The 13,029-nt window shown below is 41.3% G+C and overlaps 1 protein-coding gene and 2 pseudogenes across 2 annotated transcripts in view; 1 reads left to right on the forward strand and 2 right to left on the reverse strand.

The window, feature by feature from the left end:
- Positions 1-6,922: 6,922 nt before the first annotated feature.
- On the reverse strand, positions 6,923-7,634 carry LOC105509478 (annotated as a pseudogene).
- A 121-nt stretch (positions 7,635-7,755) lies between these two features.
- Positions 7,756-13,029, forward strand: part of ZNF81 (zinc finger protein 81) — an 89,478-nt gene continuing 84,204 nt past the window's right edge. Inside the window, exon 1 of one of the 2 annotated variants that reach the window (XM_011938724.1) lies at positions 7,756-7,841. The gene's annotated coding sequence lies outside the window, so the exon portion shown is untranslated. The remainder of the gene's footprint in view (positions 7,842-13,029) is intronic. The other variant, XM_011938723.1, reaches the window with a different exon arrangement.
- LOC105509479 lies at positions 11,825-12,562 on the reverse strand (annotated as a pseudogene).

Here is a 13,029-nt window from a genome sequence, read left to right on the forward strand (position 1 = left end):
TTTTTGACTCTGTTTTTAAATGATGGGGCCTGTATATATGCATACAGAAATATAAGGCAAATATGACATGGATGAACAGTTGTTACTCCTAGGTGGAGGGTATTTGAATATTCATAGCGCAATTCTTTCAACTTTTGTGTAGGTGTGAAAATTTTCCAATAAAAAGCTGGGTGTAAAATAAATAAGGTATTATTGCTTGCTATCTACTGAAGTATGTAAATGGTTGTGGCTATTGGTCCTGAGGTCACTGCTCAGCCATTGAACCTGATACTTTTCACAAAGCAGTCTTTGACTTCTGTCTGTGGAAGACTTTGTAAAATGTTTTCTCCTACTAAAGGGAGGCACATAAGACAAGAGTGACCAGGAGACCTTGCCTGTGGATTAATTCTTGCATCCGCTCTAGGACACAGGTGCTCATCATTATGTCCTTAGCTGCAGATATAAAAATACTCAGACTTTGCATTCTTTTTGGTTTTCAACTGGGTACCCACATAAATGTAAAGAATGCCGACTGACCTCTCTATTTAAAGTGGCAGTTCTGTGAATCAGTATATGGAAGAAATATCTGCACTCCTATGTTTGTTGCAGCACTGTTTACAATAGCTAAGATTTGGAACCCACCTAAAGGTCCATCAGCAGATGAATGGATAAAGAAAACATGGTACTTATACATAATGGGTACTATTTAGCCATAAAAAGAATGAGATCCAGTCTTTGCAACAACATGGATGGAACTGGAGATCATTATGTTAAGTGAAATAAGCAAGGCACAGAAAGACAAACATCGCATGTTCTCACTTATTTGTGGGAGCTATAAATCAAAACAATTACACTTACGGAGATAGAGAGTAGAAGGATGGTTACCAGAGGCTGGGAAGGATAATGGGGGTCTGGTGGGGAGGTGGGGATGGTTAGCAGGTACAAGAAATATAGTTAGAAAAAATGAATAAGATCTACTATTTGATAGCACAATAGGGTGACTATAGTCAATAATCACTTAATTGTACATTTAAAAATAACTTAAAAGAGTGTAATTGGGCCGGGCGCAGTGGCTCACGCCTGTAATCCCAGCACTTTGGGAGGCCAAGGTGGGCAGATCGCGAGTTCAGGAGATTGAGACCATCCTGGCTAACACGGTGAAACCCCGTTTCTACTAAAAATACAAAAAACACAAAATTAGCTGGGCATGGTGGCGGGCACCTGTAGTCCCAGATACTAGGGAGGCTGAGGCAGGAGAATGGTGTGAACCCTGGAGGTGGAGCTTGCAGTGAGCTGAGATCGTGCCACTGCATTCCAGCCTGGGCGACAGAGCGAGACTCCATCTCAAAAAAAAAAAAAGAGTGTAATTGGATTGTTTGTAACTCAAAGGATAAATGCTTCCTGGGATGGATATCCCATTCCCCATGATGTGCTTATTTCACATTGCATGCCTGTATCAAAATGTGTGCCCTATAAATATATACACCTACTATGTACCCACAAACATTTAAAACGTAATTTTTTTTTGAGATGGAGTCTTGCTTTGTCACCCAGGTTGGAGTGCAGTGTCAGAATCTTGACTCACTGCAACCTCCACCTCCAGGGTTTAAGCAATTATCTGCCTTAGCTTCCCGAGTAGCTGGGATTACAGGTGCCTGCCACCATACCTGGTTAATTTTTGTATTTTTAGTAGAGACGGGGTTTCACCATCTTGGCCAGGCTGGTCTTGAACTCTTGACCTCATGATCCACCCGCCTTGGCCTCCCAAAGTGCTGGGATTACAGGTGTGAGCCACTGCGCCCAGCCAATCTTTTTTTTTTTTTAATAAAAACTAAAAACATAAAGTAGCAGTTTTCCCAGCATTTCCAACTCATATCACTCCCTTATAATATCCCCTCTTTAGCAGCTATCACCTTTGTAATTTGCTCTTTTAAAATGCTTATTGCCTCTATTCCCTGCTAGGATGTTAACTCCATGAAGTTAGGGATTTGGGGACTGTTTTGTTGCACCAAACATCAAGTACCAAGAACAGCGCCTGATGGTCAATTCATCAAGTATATATAAGTTCTCCATCTCTTTGTTATTTCATGCATTACTTATACCAAATTAATTTTATTATAGCAGTCATGTCATGCAGAGATGCCTGCAGAGTCTTTTGGGGAAATCATTAATATTTTAAGAAAATGACTCTGATGTGTGTATTTTGCTGCCCTCTACATTGTATAATAAAGATACTAGAAACAAAGCAGTTGATTACTCCATATATGTAAGAAGCAGAAATCACTGCGGTATATCAGCATGAACAAGTAAATGAGCAAATAGTAAACAAATAATTTCTGATACAAAGGAAGGCTATGAAGAAAACTGAAGCCTGGTGAAGAGCTCGAGTGTTGGGATAGACCAGGGAAGAAAGACCTCTGAAGAAGAGACATTTGAGAGGTAAGTGACTCGGTAGAGTGACCCATGGAGCCAGGGGCAGCAGTAAATGTCAAGCCCATGGAGCGCCTGCCTCCCTGTTCATCCCACCACTAGGTGGCATCTCTGGGCTGGAGCCAAATGTTTTCTTGCCCCATTAAAGGGAGAGATGCCACTTTTCTCCATACAGATTTTTTCTTTTTATCATTTAGATATTTATCTGTATTAGTCAGGGTTCTCTAGAGGGACAGAAGTAGTAGGTGAGATATATATATATGAGTTTATTAAGTAGTATTAACTCACACAATCACCAGGTCCCACAATAGGCTATCTGCAAGCTGAGGAGCAAGGAAGCCAGTCCGAGTCCCAAAGTTGAAGAACTTGGAGTCTGATGTTCGAGGGCAGGAAGCATCCAGCAGGGGAGAAAGATGTAGGCTAGGAAGCTAAGCCAGTCTAGCCTCTTCACGTTTTTCTGCCTGCTTTATATCCTGGCTGTGCTGGCAGCTCATTAGATGGTGCCCACCCAGATTAAGGGTGGGTCGGCCTTCTCCAGCCCACTGACTCAAATGTTAATCTCCTTTGGCAACACCCTCACAGATACACCCAGGATCAATACTTTGCATCCTTCAATCCAATCAAGTTGACACTCAATATTAACTATCACATTATATAACATATTAATTTTCCCAATTAATTTAAATATTGAGTTACTTTTAATTATCTAATTAGCTATGATGGTGCCACTGCATCCCAGCCTGGGCAACAGAGTGAGACTCAGTCTCTAAAATGAATGAGTGAATGAATGAATATATGCACCTACCACCCAAAAGAAAAGGTACAGACTTGATGATAACCTCCATCTATCCATGGAGTCCCCCAATTCGTTGCCTTGCCCCCACCCTCAACTGAGGTAAATATCATCCCGAATCCCAAGTTCATCGTTTTTAAATTTCTTTTTAATGTAATTTTATTACAACTACACAAAATCCTAAATAGTTCATATCCTTTATATTAGTATCTTTTTTTTTTTTTTAAGAGACAGGGTCTTGCTCTGTCACCCAGGTTGGAGTGCAGTGGCACTATCATAGCTCACTGAAGCCTTGAACTCCTCAAGAGGCTCAAGGGATCCTCCCACCTCAGCCTCCTGAGTAGCTGTGATTACAGGCACACACCACCACACCTGGCTAATTTTTTTTTTTTTTTTTTTTTGAGACTGAGTCTTGCTCTGTCGCCCGGGCTGGAGTGCAGTGGCCGGATCGCAGCTCACTGCAAGCTCCGCCTCCCGGGTTCACGCCATTCTCCTGCCTCAGCCTCCCGAGTAGCTGGGACTACAGGCGCCCGCCACCTCGCCCAGCTAGTTTTTTGTATTTTTTAGTAGAGACGGGGTTTCACCATGTTAGCCAGGATGGTCTCGATCTTCTGACCTTGTGATCCGCCCGTCTCAGCCTCCCAAAGTGCTGGGATTACAGGCTTGAGCCACCGCGCCCGGCCCACCTGGCTAATTTTTAAAATTTTTGTAGGGTCAGGGAATCTCACTTTATTGCCCATCCTGGTCTTGAACTCCTGGCTTCAAGAGATCATCCCACCTTGGCCTCCCAAAGTGCTGGGATTACAGGCATGAGCCACTGTGCCCAGCCTATATTAGTAGCTTTTAAGTTTATAAAAGTGTGTTAAGCTTTATATAATCTTTTGGGATTATAGTTCCTCCCCCTTAATATTCATTCATATTGTTGGGTGTTGTTCTAGTTCATTCATTATGACTCCTGTTGATGAGCATCATTTTTGTTTCCAGGTTTTCCTGTTGTGAACAGGATGCCATGCTGGTATGGTTTGAATATTTGTCCCCTCCAAAACTCACGTTGAAATTTAATCCCCAATGTAGCCGTATTGAGAGGTGGGGCCTTCAAGAGGTGACTGAGTGTTGAGGTCTCTGCCCTGCCCTCATAAATGTATTAATCCATTAATGAGTTAGTAGATTAATGGGTTATCATGGGAGTGGAACTAGTGACTTTATAAGAAAAGGAAGAGAGGCCGGGTGCAGTGGCTCACACCTGTAATCCCAGCACTTTGGGAGGCTGAGGTGGGCAGATCACAAGGTCAGGAGTTCAAGACCAGCCTGACCAACATGGTGAAACCCAGTCTCTACTAAAAATACAAAAATTAGCCGGACATGGTGGCACATGCCTATAATCCCAAGTATTCAGGAGGCTCAGGCAGAAGAATCGCTTGAACCCAGGAGGCAGAGGTTGCAGTCAGCTGAGATCGCACCACTGGACTCCAGCCTGGGTGACAGAGAAAGAATCCGTCTCAAAAAAAAAAAAAAAAAAAGAAGAGGAAGAGAGACCTTAGCTAGCATGCTCAGCCCCTTCCCTGTGCTACCTTGGGACTCTGCAGACTCCCTACCAGAAAGAAGGCCCTCACCAGTTACAGCCCTTCAATCTTGGACTTCTCAGCCTCCAGAACTGTAAGAAATAAATTCCTTTTCTTTAGAAATTACCCAGTTTCAGGTATTCTGTTGTAAGCAACAGAAAACAGACTAAGAAACATACATATCCTAGGTTTCTTGTGCAAGTGTTTCTCTTGGCTACATTCATGAGAGTGGACTCACTGGATTGTAAGGTATGTATATATTCACTGTAGGAGAAAATGCAAAAATATTTTCTAAAGTGGTTGCACTGATTTACATTCCTTCAACAGGGCAAAAAGATCCTGTTGGCCCACATACTCTCCAACTCTTGTTATTATCAGACTTTTACGTTTTTGCAATTTGAATGGGTATAAAATGTCATTTTATCAGATCTTGATTTGTATTTCCCTAATCACAAATGACTTTGAACATCTCTTTATATGTTTGCTAGCTCTATATTTCCTTCTTCTCTGAAGTGGTCTAACAGAACTTTTTTTTGGTACCATTATGACATCCGAGAACACTAACAGTGATTCTTGGCACTCTATTAGAAGTGCATGCATGCGAAATATGCCTCCACTGATTCCATTTCTTCTTTCATTTATTCATTCAACAAACATTCGCCCAGACCAGGGATGCAAGGGCAGAATGACAAGCTGGGATAATCAAAGTTCAACTGCTATGGTTCGAATGTTTGTCTCCTCTGAAACTCATATTGAAATTGTCATTGTAACAGTATTAGGAGGTGGGGCCTTTAAAAAGCGAATAGGTCATGGAGGCTCCATTCTCATAAACTGATTAATGCTGTCACTGAGGGAGAGGGTTAGTCGCCTCAAGAGTGGGTTGTTATAAAGTGAGCCCAGTCCCTTGTGCTTTCTCTTTGTTCATACACTTGCTTGTCCTCTTGTCCTCTGCCATGGAATAATGCAGCAATAAGGCCCTCACCAGATGCTGGCACGACATTGGACTTCCCAATCTCCAGAACTATGAGCCAAATAAGTTTCTTTTCTTTATAAATTGCCCAATCTGTGATATTCTGTTATAGTAGCAGAAAATGGACAAAGATACCAACTCTCTAAGAAAATAAAAATGAAATCGGACTATAAAAATCTGCCTTGCTATTCATCAGGATGGAAGAACAGACACATATAAAGCCAAATGCAAAATTCACAGGAAACATTTCTTCTAAGGACATGCTGCAGTTGTAATGCCATAAAGAACCCCTACTTTAAGTGCCTATTGCTTTCTTAGTCAATGAGAAACTTTGTTCTCTACAATCATAGACTATCAGAAACTGCTGTTTGAAATGATATCAGTAAGAGTGAAACATCTGACTCATGGGAGATTCTAAGTCACTACCAGACAGAGAAGCAAGATTCAATTTTCAACCCAGGTGCAAAGCTTTAGGCAAGAGTTATCTGGGGACACAAAATTCTACATCTAAATTGTTCCCAAGGAAACAGCACTCTGGGTTCACTTCACAGTTGAGACCTATCAATGACCCTTTACCTACAGCCCTGCTTTGCTTTGAACCCACTAAAACACTGCTTCATTTAAATTTCATCTGAACTCCACTATTCCTCAAAATCCTATAAGAAATCTATCTTTTCCTTTGCTTACTGAGCTGCCCATGGTGCCCCTGGTGTGCAATCTCCCTTATTGATTGCTGGATCTGTCAGACTACAAATTAGTTTGAGGCTAACTGGACTAGGACACCTCTGACCTTCAAGATTGTTAAACCGAGGACCAGAGGGGATAAGACTGGATTGAGAGCCCCCAGCAAGTCCACACTTCAGCCTACACCAGGTCCTCTCAAAATATTTTTTTCACCTGAGGATTCAGAAAGGCTTTCAGGAGAGCATACAGGCTTCTAGCTGTCAGGAGGATTCTCTGGAGGAGGAGATATTTGAACTTGGTTTTGAAGGATGAATAGGCATTCTTAGGTGAAGGGCTGCACGACTTCTTCCCCTTTTGCTCCAGTGACATCTCCCAGAGGGCAGGGGCATCTCCAGAATTTACACATTGGAGGTGATATGGGGCAGCAAACTGGTTGAAGGGTATAAGCAGAGCCTTGTATTAAAGCTACATTTCCAAAGTAAGGGCACCATGACTGCATATCTTTTACTTCATGAGGAAATAAAAATAATAAAGTTTCCTAAATATTTTTATTGACATATTGCATTGGACTAAGGACACATTAAAAATTATTAGTATTGCTACATAGTCCCTTTTTAGTTGGGGTAGATGGAGTGGGAGATAAGGTAGATTGCTGGAGCATTCAAACCCCGCATCCAAGCCCCACAGGCACAGCAGGAGGGGAGCCCAGCACTCTGAGTTCTCCCCTTTTCCCACCTCATGGCATATCCTAGGAGGGCTTGCACAGCCCTGATTTCTCCTCCTCCTTCCCTTGTGGTATGTCCTAGGAAAAGCCTGTAACCAGCCTGACATCTCCCCGCTTCTCATCCTGTGGTATCTGCCAGGAGATAGCCGCAGCCGCCCCTGATTCTTTTCCAAGAGGCCCTTCAGTGTCTCGGAACGGTATCACCCAGACCCGTAGACTACAGATCCAAAGACCCCTCCTCCAGTTAGCCCGCCCAGAGAAACGTCCCCACCCCTGCTCCCCGCCACCAGCGGGACAGCTCCACCTGAGTTTAGAGCAGACAGCCTGCTCTGTGAGTTTAGAGGTGTCCTCATCCTCAATACGGAATGGACACTCCTCCAACATGGTGTACCCCATGGGGAAGCGCGACGTGGGCGCGGCCATGTTCCCCACCTGACCACGCCGCCGAGGGTCACCCAACGTCCCAGAGCACCACTTCCGTAACTTCTCCATGTTGACTCCTGGCTAACAGCAGCTTCAAAGGTGGTTTTGCGCACGCGCGGACCCCCCTCCTTTTCCCTCACTCATGCGAAGTCCCAAACCCCGAAAAAGGGCGGTGCTAGGGGTAGTGACCGGAAGCGGCTGCGGTTCTCGCCGGTTCTCAGCCGGGGTTTGATAGTTGTCAGGAGGATTCGACGTTCAGTGCCCAGGGATGTGGAGGTGATGGGGGGCCGGGGAGGGTGAGTGCTGGGCGATTCTGTGTGGTCAGTGATGGAATCGTTTATCTAACTTGAGTCAGATGATTCGCTCATCATTTTGCAGGCTTTTCTCTTTTCTAATATCACCGTTAAGGTCTTAAAGTTCATTCTAAGCCCCATTGGGTTTGGAGCATTATGTTTTTTAAGAGTGTTAACTTGTATTCATTTGTCTTTTACCCAGGAGTTATTCAAAAGTGGGGTTTCAGTGTGCAAAAGTTGATCGTTGTAATGGATTTCTAACCTTAGTTTTCTGTGTTAGAAAAATATCTACGTGAATCTCATTCCTTGAAATATAAGGAGACTTATGGCCTAGTCGTGGTGAATTTTTAGAAACGTTCTGTATATAACTTGAAAATAATATTTAATTATTTAGTCGTCAGTTGTGTCATAGAAAATCTAATCTATCCTTTTTTGTCTGCTTCTATTACTTTGAGGAGAGAGAAATTCTCCACTGTGATGGTGATTTGTCTATGTCTCCTTACTGTTGTCTGTGATACACTGTGAGTTACTTTTATATAAAGTATGAGACTTAGGTCTAGGTGCATTAATTTGCTTATGGATATCCAGACTCAAGCACCATATGTTGAAAAGACTATCTTGCCTCCATTGACTTGTCTTTCACAATTGTCAAAAATAAGTTGGCCATACTTGTGTGTAGGCTCTTTCTGGGTTTGCTGTTCAGTTCATTGTCTATGTGTCTATCCCTCTGCCAGTACTACCATGCTGTCTTGAATTGGATAGAGTGATTCCTCTCACTTTATTCTTTTTCAAAATTGTTTTAATGCCTGTGGTTCCCTTTGCCTTTCCTATATGCATTTTAGAAAATCTTGTCTCTATCTGCAAAGCATCTTGCTTGGATTTTGATAGGAATTACATTAAACCGGTATACCAACTCAGGAAGAAGTTAAGTCTTAACTGTGTCAAGTGTTCTAATCCGTGTACATAGTATGTCTCTCTATTTATTTAGATCTTTTAAAATTTCTGTAAATGGTGTATTATAATTCTCATCACCCAAGTTCTATACATCTTATTAAATTTATACCTAAGTATTTAATTTTTTTTGCAGTGGTTGTAAATGGTGTTATCTTTCAAATTGCTGCTTATATATAGGAATACAATTGAGTTTTGTCTGTTGGTCTTGTATCCTGCAATCTTGCTGAGCTCACTTATTAGGTTTTACTCCTTTTTTGGTAGATTCCTTGGGTTTTCTGCATGAGCAATCATGTCATATACAAACAGGGATAGTTTTATTTCTTTCTTTGCAATCTCTATACCTCTGCTTTTCTTCCCTTATTACACTAGCAAGAAGTTCCAGTACTATGTTGAATAAGAGTGGTGAGAGTGGACATCTTTGCTTTGTTTTCAGCCTTAGGGGGAAAATATTCAACCTTTTACCACTAAGTATGATTTTAGCTGTAGGGCATTCTTTTTTTGGACCCTCTTTTTTGAGCTGAGGAAGTTCCCCTCTATTCTTAATTTCAAAAGTAGTTTTTATCATGAATGGGTGTTGAATTTCATCAACACTGTATGAATTTTTATGATCTTGTGATTTTTTTCTTTTTTAGCTTGTCAGTATGGAGGGTTACGCTGATTGATTTTTGAATATTGAACTAGTCTTACATTCCTGGAATAAACCCTACTTGGTTGTGATGTATAATTCTTTGGATATATTGAAGGAATTGATTAGCTAATGCTTTTCTGAGGATTTTTGCATCTAAGTTCATGGGAAATATTTGTCTATAGTTTTCTTTTTTATACTATCTTCATCTGGTTTTATTTTTTATTTTTGAGGCAGGCTCTCACTCTGTTCCTCAGGCTGGAGTGCAGTGGTGTGATCATGGCTCACTGCAACCTTGACTTCCCAGCCTCAAGTGATCCTTCTGCCTCAGCCCCCTGAGTAGCTGGGACTGCAGGCACATGCCACCACACCCAGCTAATTTTATTATTTGTTGTAAATGGGGTCTCACTATGTTGCCCAGGCTGGTCTCAATCTTCTGGGCCCAAACAGTCCTTCTGCCTCAGCCTCCCAAAGTGCTGGGATTACAGGTGTTAGCCACTGCTCTTGGCCTTGTCTGGTTTTAGTATTAGGGTAATACTGGCCTCATTGAATGAGTTGGGGACTATTTTCTTCTCTTCTATTTTCTGGAAGAGATTGTGTAGAATAAGTACTAATTTTTATTTAAATGTTTAAATATTTGGTGGACTTCTCTGGTGAAGCCATCTGGGCCTGGAAACTTCCATTTGGAAGCTTTTTGATCATGGCTTCAATGTCTGAAATAGTTATGTAACTATTCAGATTATCTATTTAATATCATTTTAGACTATCTACAGGTTAAGCATCCCTAATTCAAAAATCTGAAATTCAAAATGCTTCAAAATCCAAAACTTTCTGAGTGCCGACATAATGCTACAAGCAAAATTTCACACCTGATTTTGTGACAGGTCACAGTCAAAATGCAGTGAAAACTTTGTTTCATGCACAAAATTATTAAACATGTTATATAAAATTACCTTCAGGCTATGTTATAAGGTAACATAGTGTACATGAAACATAAATGAATTCTGTGTGTATACTTGGGTCACATTCTACAAGATACTTCATTATGTATATGCATATATTCCAAAATTAAAAAAAAATCTGAAATCTGAAACACTTCTGTTCCCAAGCATTTTGGATAAGAGACATTCAACCTGCATTTAATAGTGGGTTAATTGTGGTACTTTGAGTTTTACAAGGAATTGGACTGTTTCATCCAAGTTGTTGAATTTATGTGCACAAAATTGTTGTGATATTCCCTTACTATCCTTTTAATGCAAGCTTGTCCAGCCCGCGGTCCGTGGGCCACATGTGGCTCAGGGCAGTTTGGAATGCAGCCCAACACAAATTTGTAAACTTTCTTAAAATATTATTGAGAGTTTTTTTTTTTTTTTGCAATTTTTTTTTTAAGCTCATCAGCTATCGTTAGTGTTACCATATATTATGTGTGGCGAAAGACAATTCTTCTTCTTCCAGTGGGCCCAGGGAAGCCAAAAGATTAGATACCCCTGTTTTAATGGCTGTAGGATCTGTAGTTACATCTCTGTGTTTCATTTCTAATATTGGTAATTTGTGTCTTCGTGTCTTCTCTCTCTCTCTCTTTTTTTTTTTTCCACAGAGACAAGTGAACATTTATTTTTGTGCCTTTCTTCCTATGTGTATTCCACGTCTTTTTCAAAACAAGGCCTTAGAAATCTCCAGATTCAATTATGTCCCTGGGCTTGGTCGACTGCTGCAGGAGTCTTAGGAAGCCTTATACAAATGTTAGAGTTATTCATTAACCAACATTAAACCCTAGGATAGAAGATGCAGCAAAGCAGGACTCCTTCCTCCGTGTAATGTGCTGATTTCAGATGAGGCGGCAGTCAATGTAGAAAATGCTGGAATTTTTCCTTGGAACTGGACTGTGATGAGAGGTGCTTGCCATGAACATAAACTACTGTCTTTTCTTTTCTTTCTTTCTTTCTTCTTTTTTTTTTTTTTGAGATGGAGTTTTGCTGTTGTTGCCCAGGCTGGAGTGTAATGGCGCAATCTTGGCTCAGCGCAACCTCCACCTCCCAGGCAGGTTCAAGCAATTCTCCTGCCTCAGCCTCCCGAGTAGCTGGGATTATAGGCATGTGCCACCATGCCCGGCTAATTTTTGTATTTTTAATAGAGACAGGGTTTCTCCATGTTGATCAGGCTGGTCTCGAACTCCCGACCTCAGGTGATCCGCCCACCTTGGCCTCCCAAAGTGCTGGAATTACAGGCATGAACTACTGTCTTTTCTTTGACCCTTCCTTTCCAGTTTTTGAAGATAAAGCAGGAAAGAAACTTCTCTGAAGATACTTGATAAAAATTCCCCCCCAAAGTAAAAACACATGCTTCAACTTCATTGATATAAATTTACTGCAGTTTGGCACCTGGATCTAGTTCAGCTGGCGGCTGAGCTGATTGATGTGTTCACCCTGATAGCCAGGTGTGCCCATCTCCTTGAGGAAGCCCACTCTGTTTTTGGTAGCATGATGGGCCACTGAGAGGTGGAAAGGGCTTAAGAACCATGAGATCTGGAAATGCTTCCCTGGGAAGGCAATTTCATAAATGAGGTCTTCCAAGCAAATAACACCAAACTGCCCCAGGTGCTCCTCAATCACTGTGTTGTCTGTCAGAGGGATGATCTTATTCTTGACCTTGGCTTGTCCACGTTTAAAAATGAGTTCCCGAACAGACTTCAGATTTGGAAATGCCCAGGTCACGTAAGTTTCCACTATATGCAACATTTTTAGGTTCTGGGAGGTAACTTTTACAAAGACACCACTAAAACTTTTCTTTAGGCGAAGTCTTGCAATGGTTCTCTGCACCAGTAAACTCATGCCATCAATCCTTTTGATGCGTACAGCAAAGGCCAAGGAATGTTTATCTGGCAATTCTAAGGCATGAGGTTTCACTTCTAGTCGTCTGAGACACACCTTGTCACCTTTCTGCCGCCAGGAATCATGTAGGAATGATTCCAGTCACTTAAACCTGAGCCCTTTTCCTTTTCTCTGCTCCTTCTTTGCCAAAAGTGCCTGCTTTGCCTGGGTGGCTTTGAGGGCTTGATAAGTCTTCCTCTTTTTCAGGAGATTTTCTGGAACCAAAGGGATTTTTCTTTGCTCTTGCTCTGCCATCTTTCTAGTCGTGTCTTCTCTTTTTTATCTTTGTCAGTGTTGCTGGAGGATTACAAGTTTTATTGTTCTTTTCAAGAGACCAGCTGTTGGATTTATTTTTTTCTATTGTTTTTCTGTTTTCAATTTCATTGATTTCTGCTCTTGTATTTATTACTTCCTTCTGCTTAGTTTGAGTTTTCTTTTTCTAGTTTCTTGAGGTGGGAGCTTAGATTATTGATTTAAGACCTTTCCTCTTTTCTCATAGAAACATTTAGTGCTATAATGTTCCCTCTCAACAGTGCTTTATCTGTACCCCACAAATTTTGATATGTTACATTTTTCATTTTCATTCATCATGTTTTAATTTCCCTTGGGACTTCATCTTTGATGAAGATATATAGAAATATATAGAAATATATTATTTAATTTTAAAGTATCTGGAGATTTTCCTGTTATCTTTCTGTTATTGATTGATAGTTCTATGCTGT

This window comes from Colobus angolensis, unplaced genomic scaffold (genome assembly GCF_000951035.1).
Source record: "Colobus angolensis palliatus isolate OR3802 unplaced genomic scaffold, Cang.pa_1.0 Scaffold176, whole genome shotgun sequence".
NCBI classification, from domain to species: domain Eukaryota; kingdom Metazoa; phylum Chordata; class Mammalia; order Primates; family Cercopithecidae; genus Colobus; species Colobus angolensis.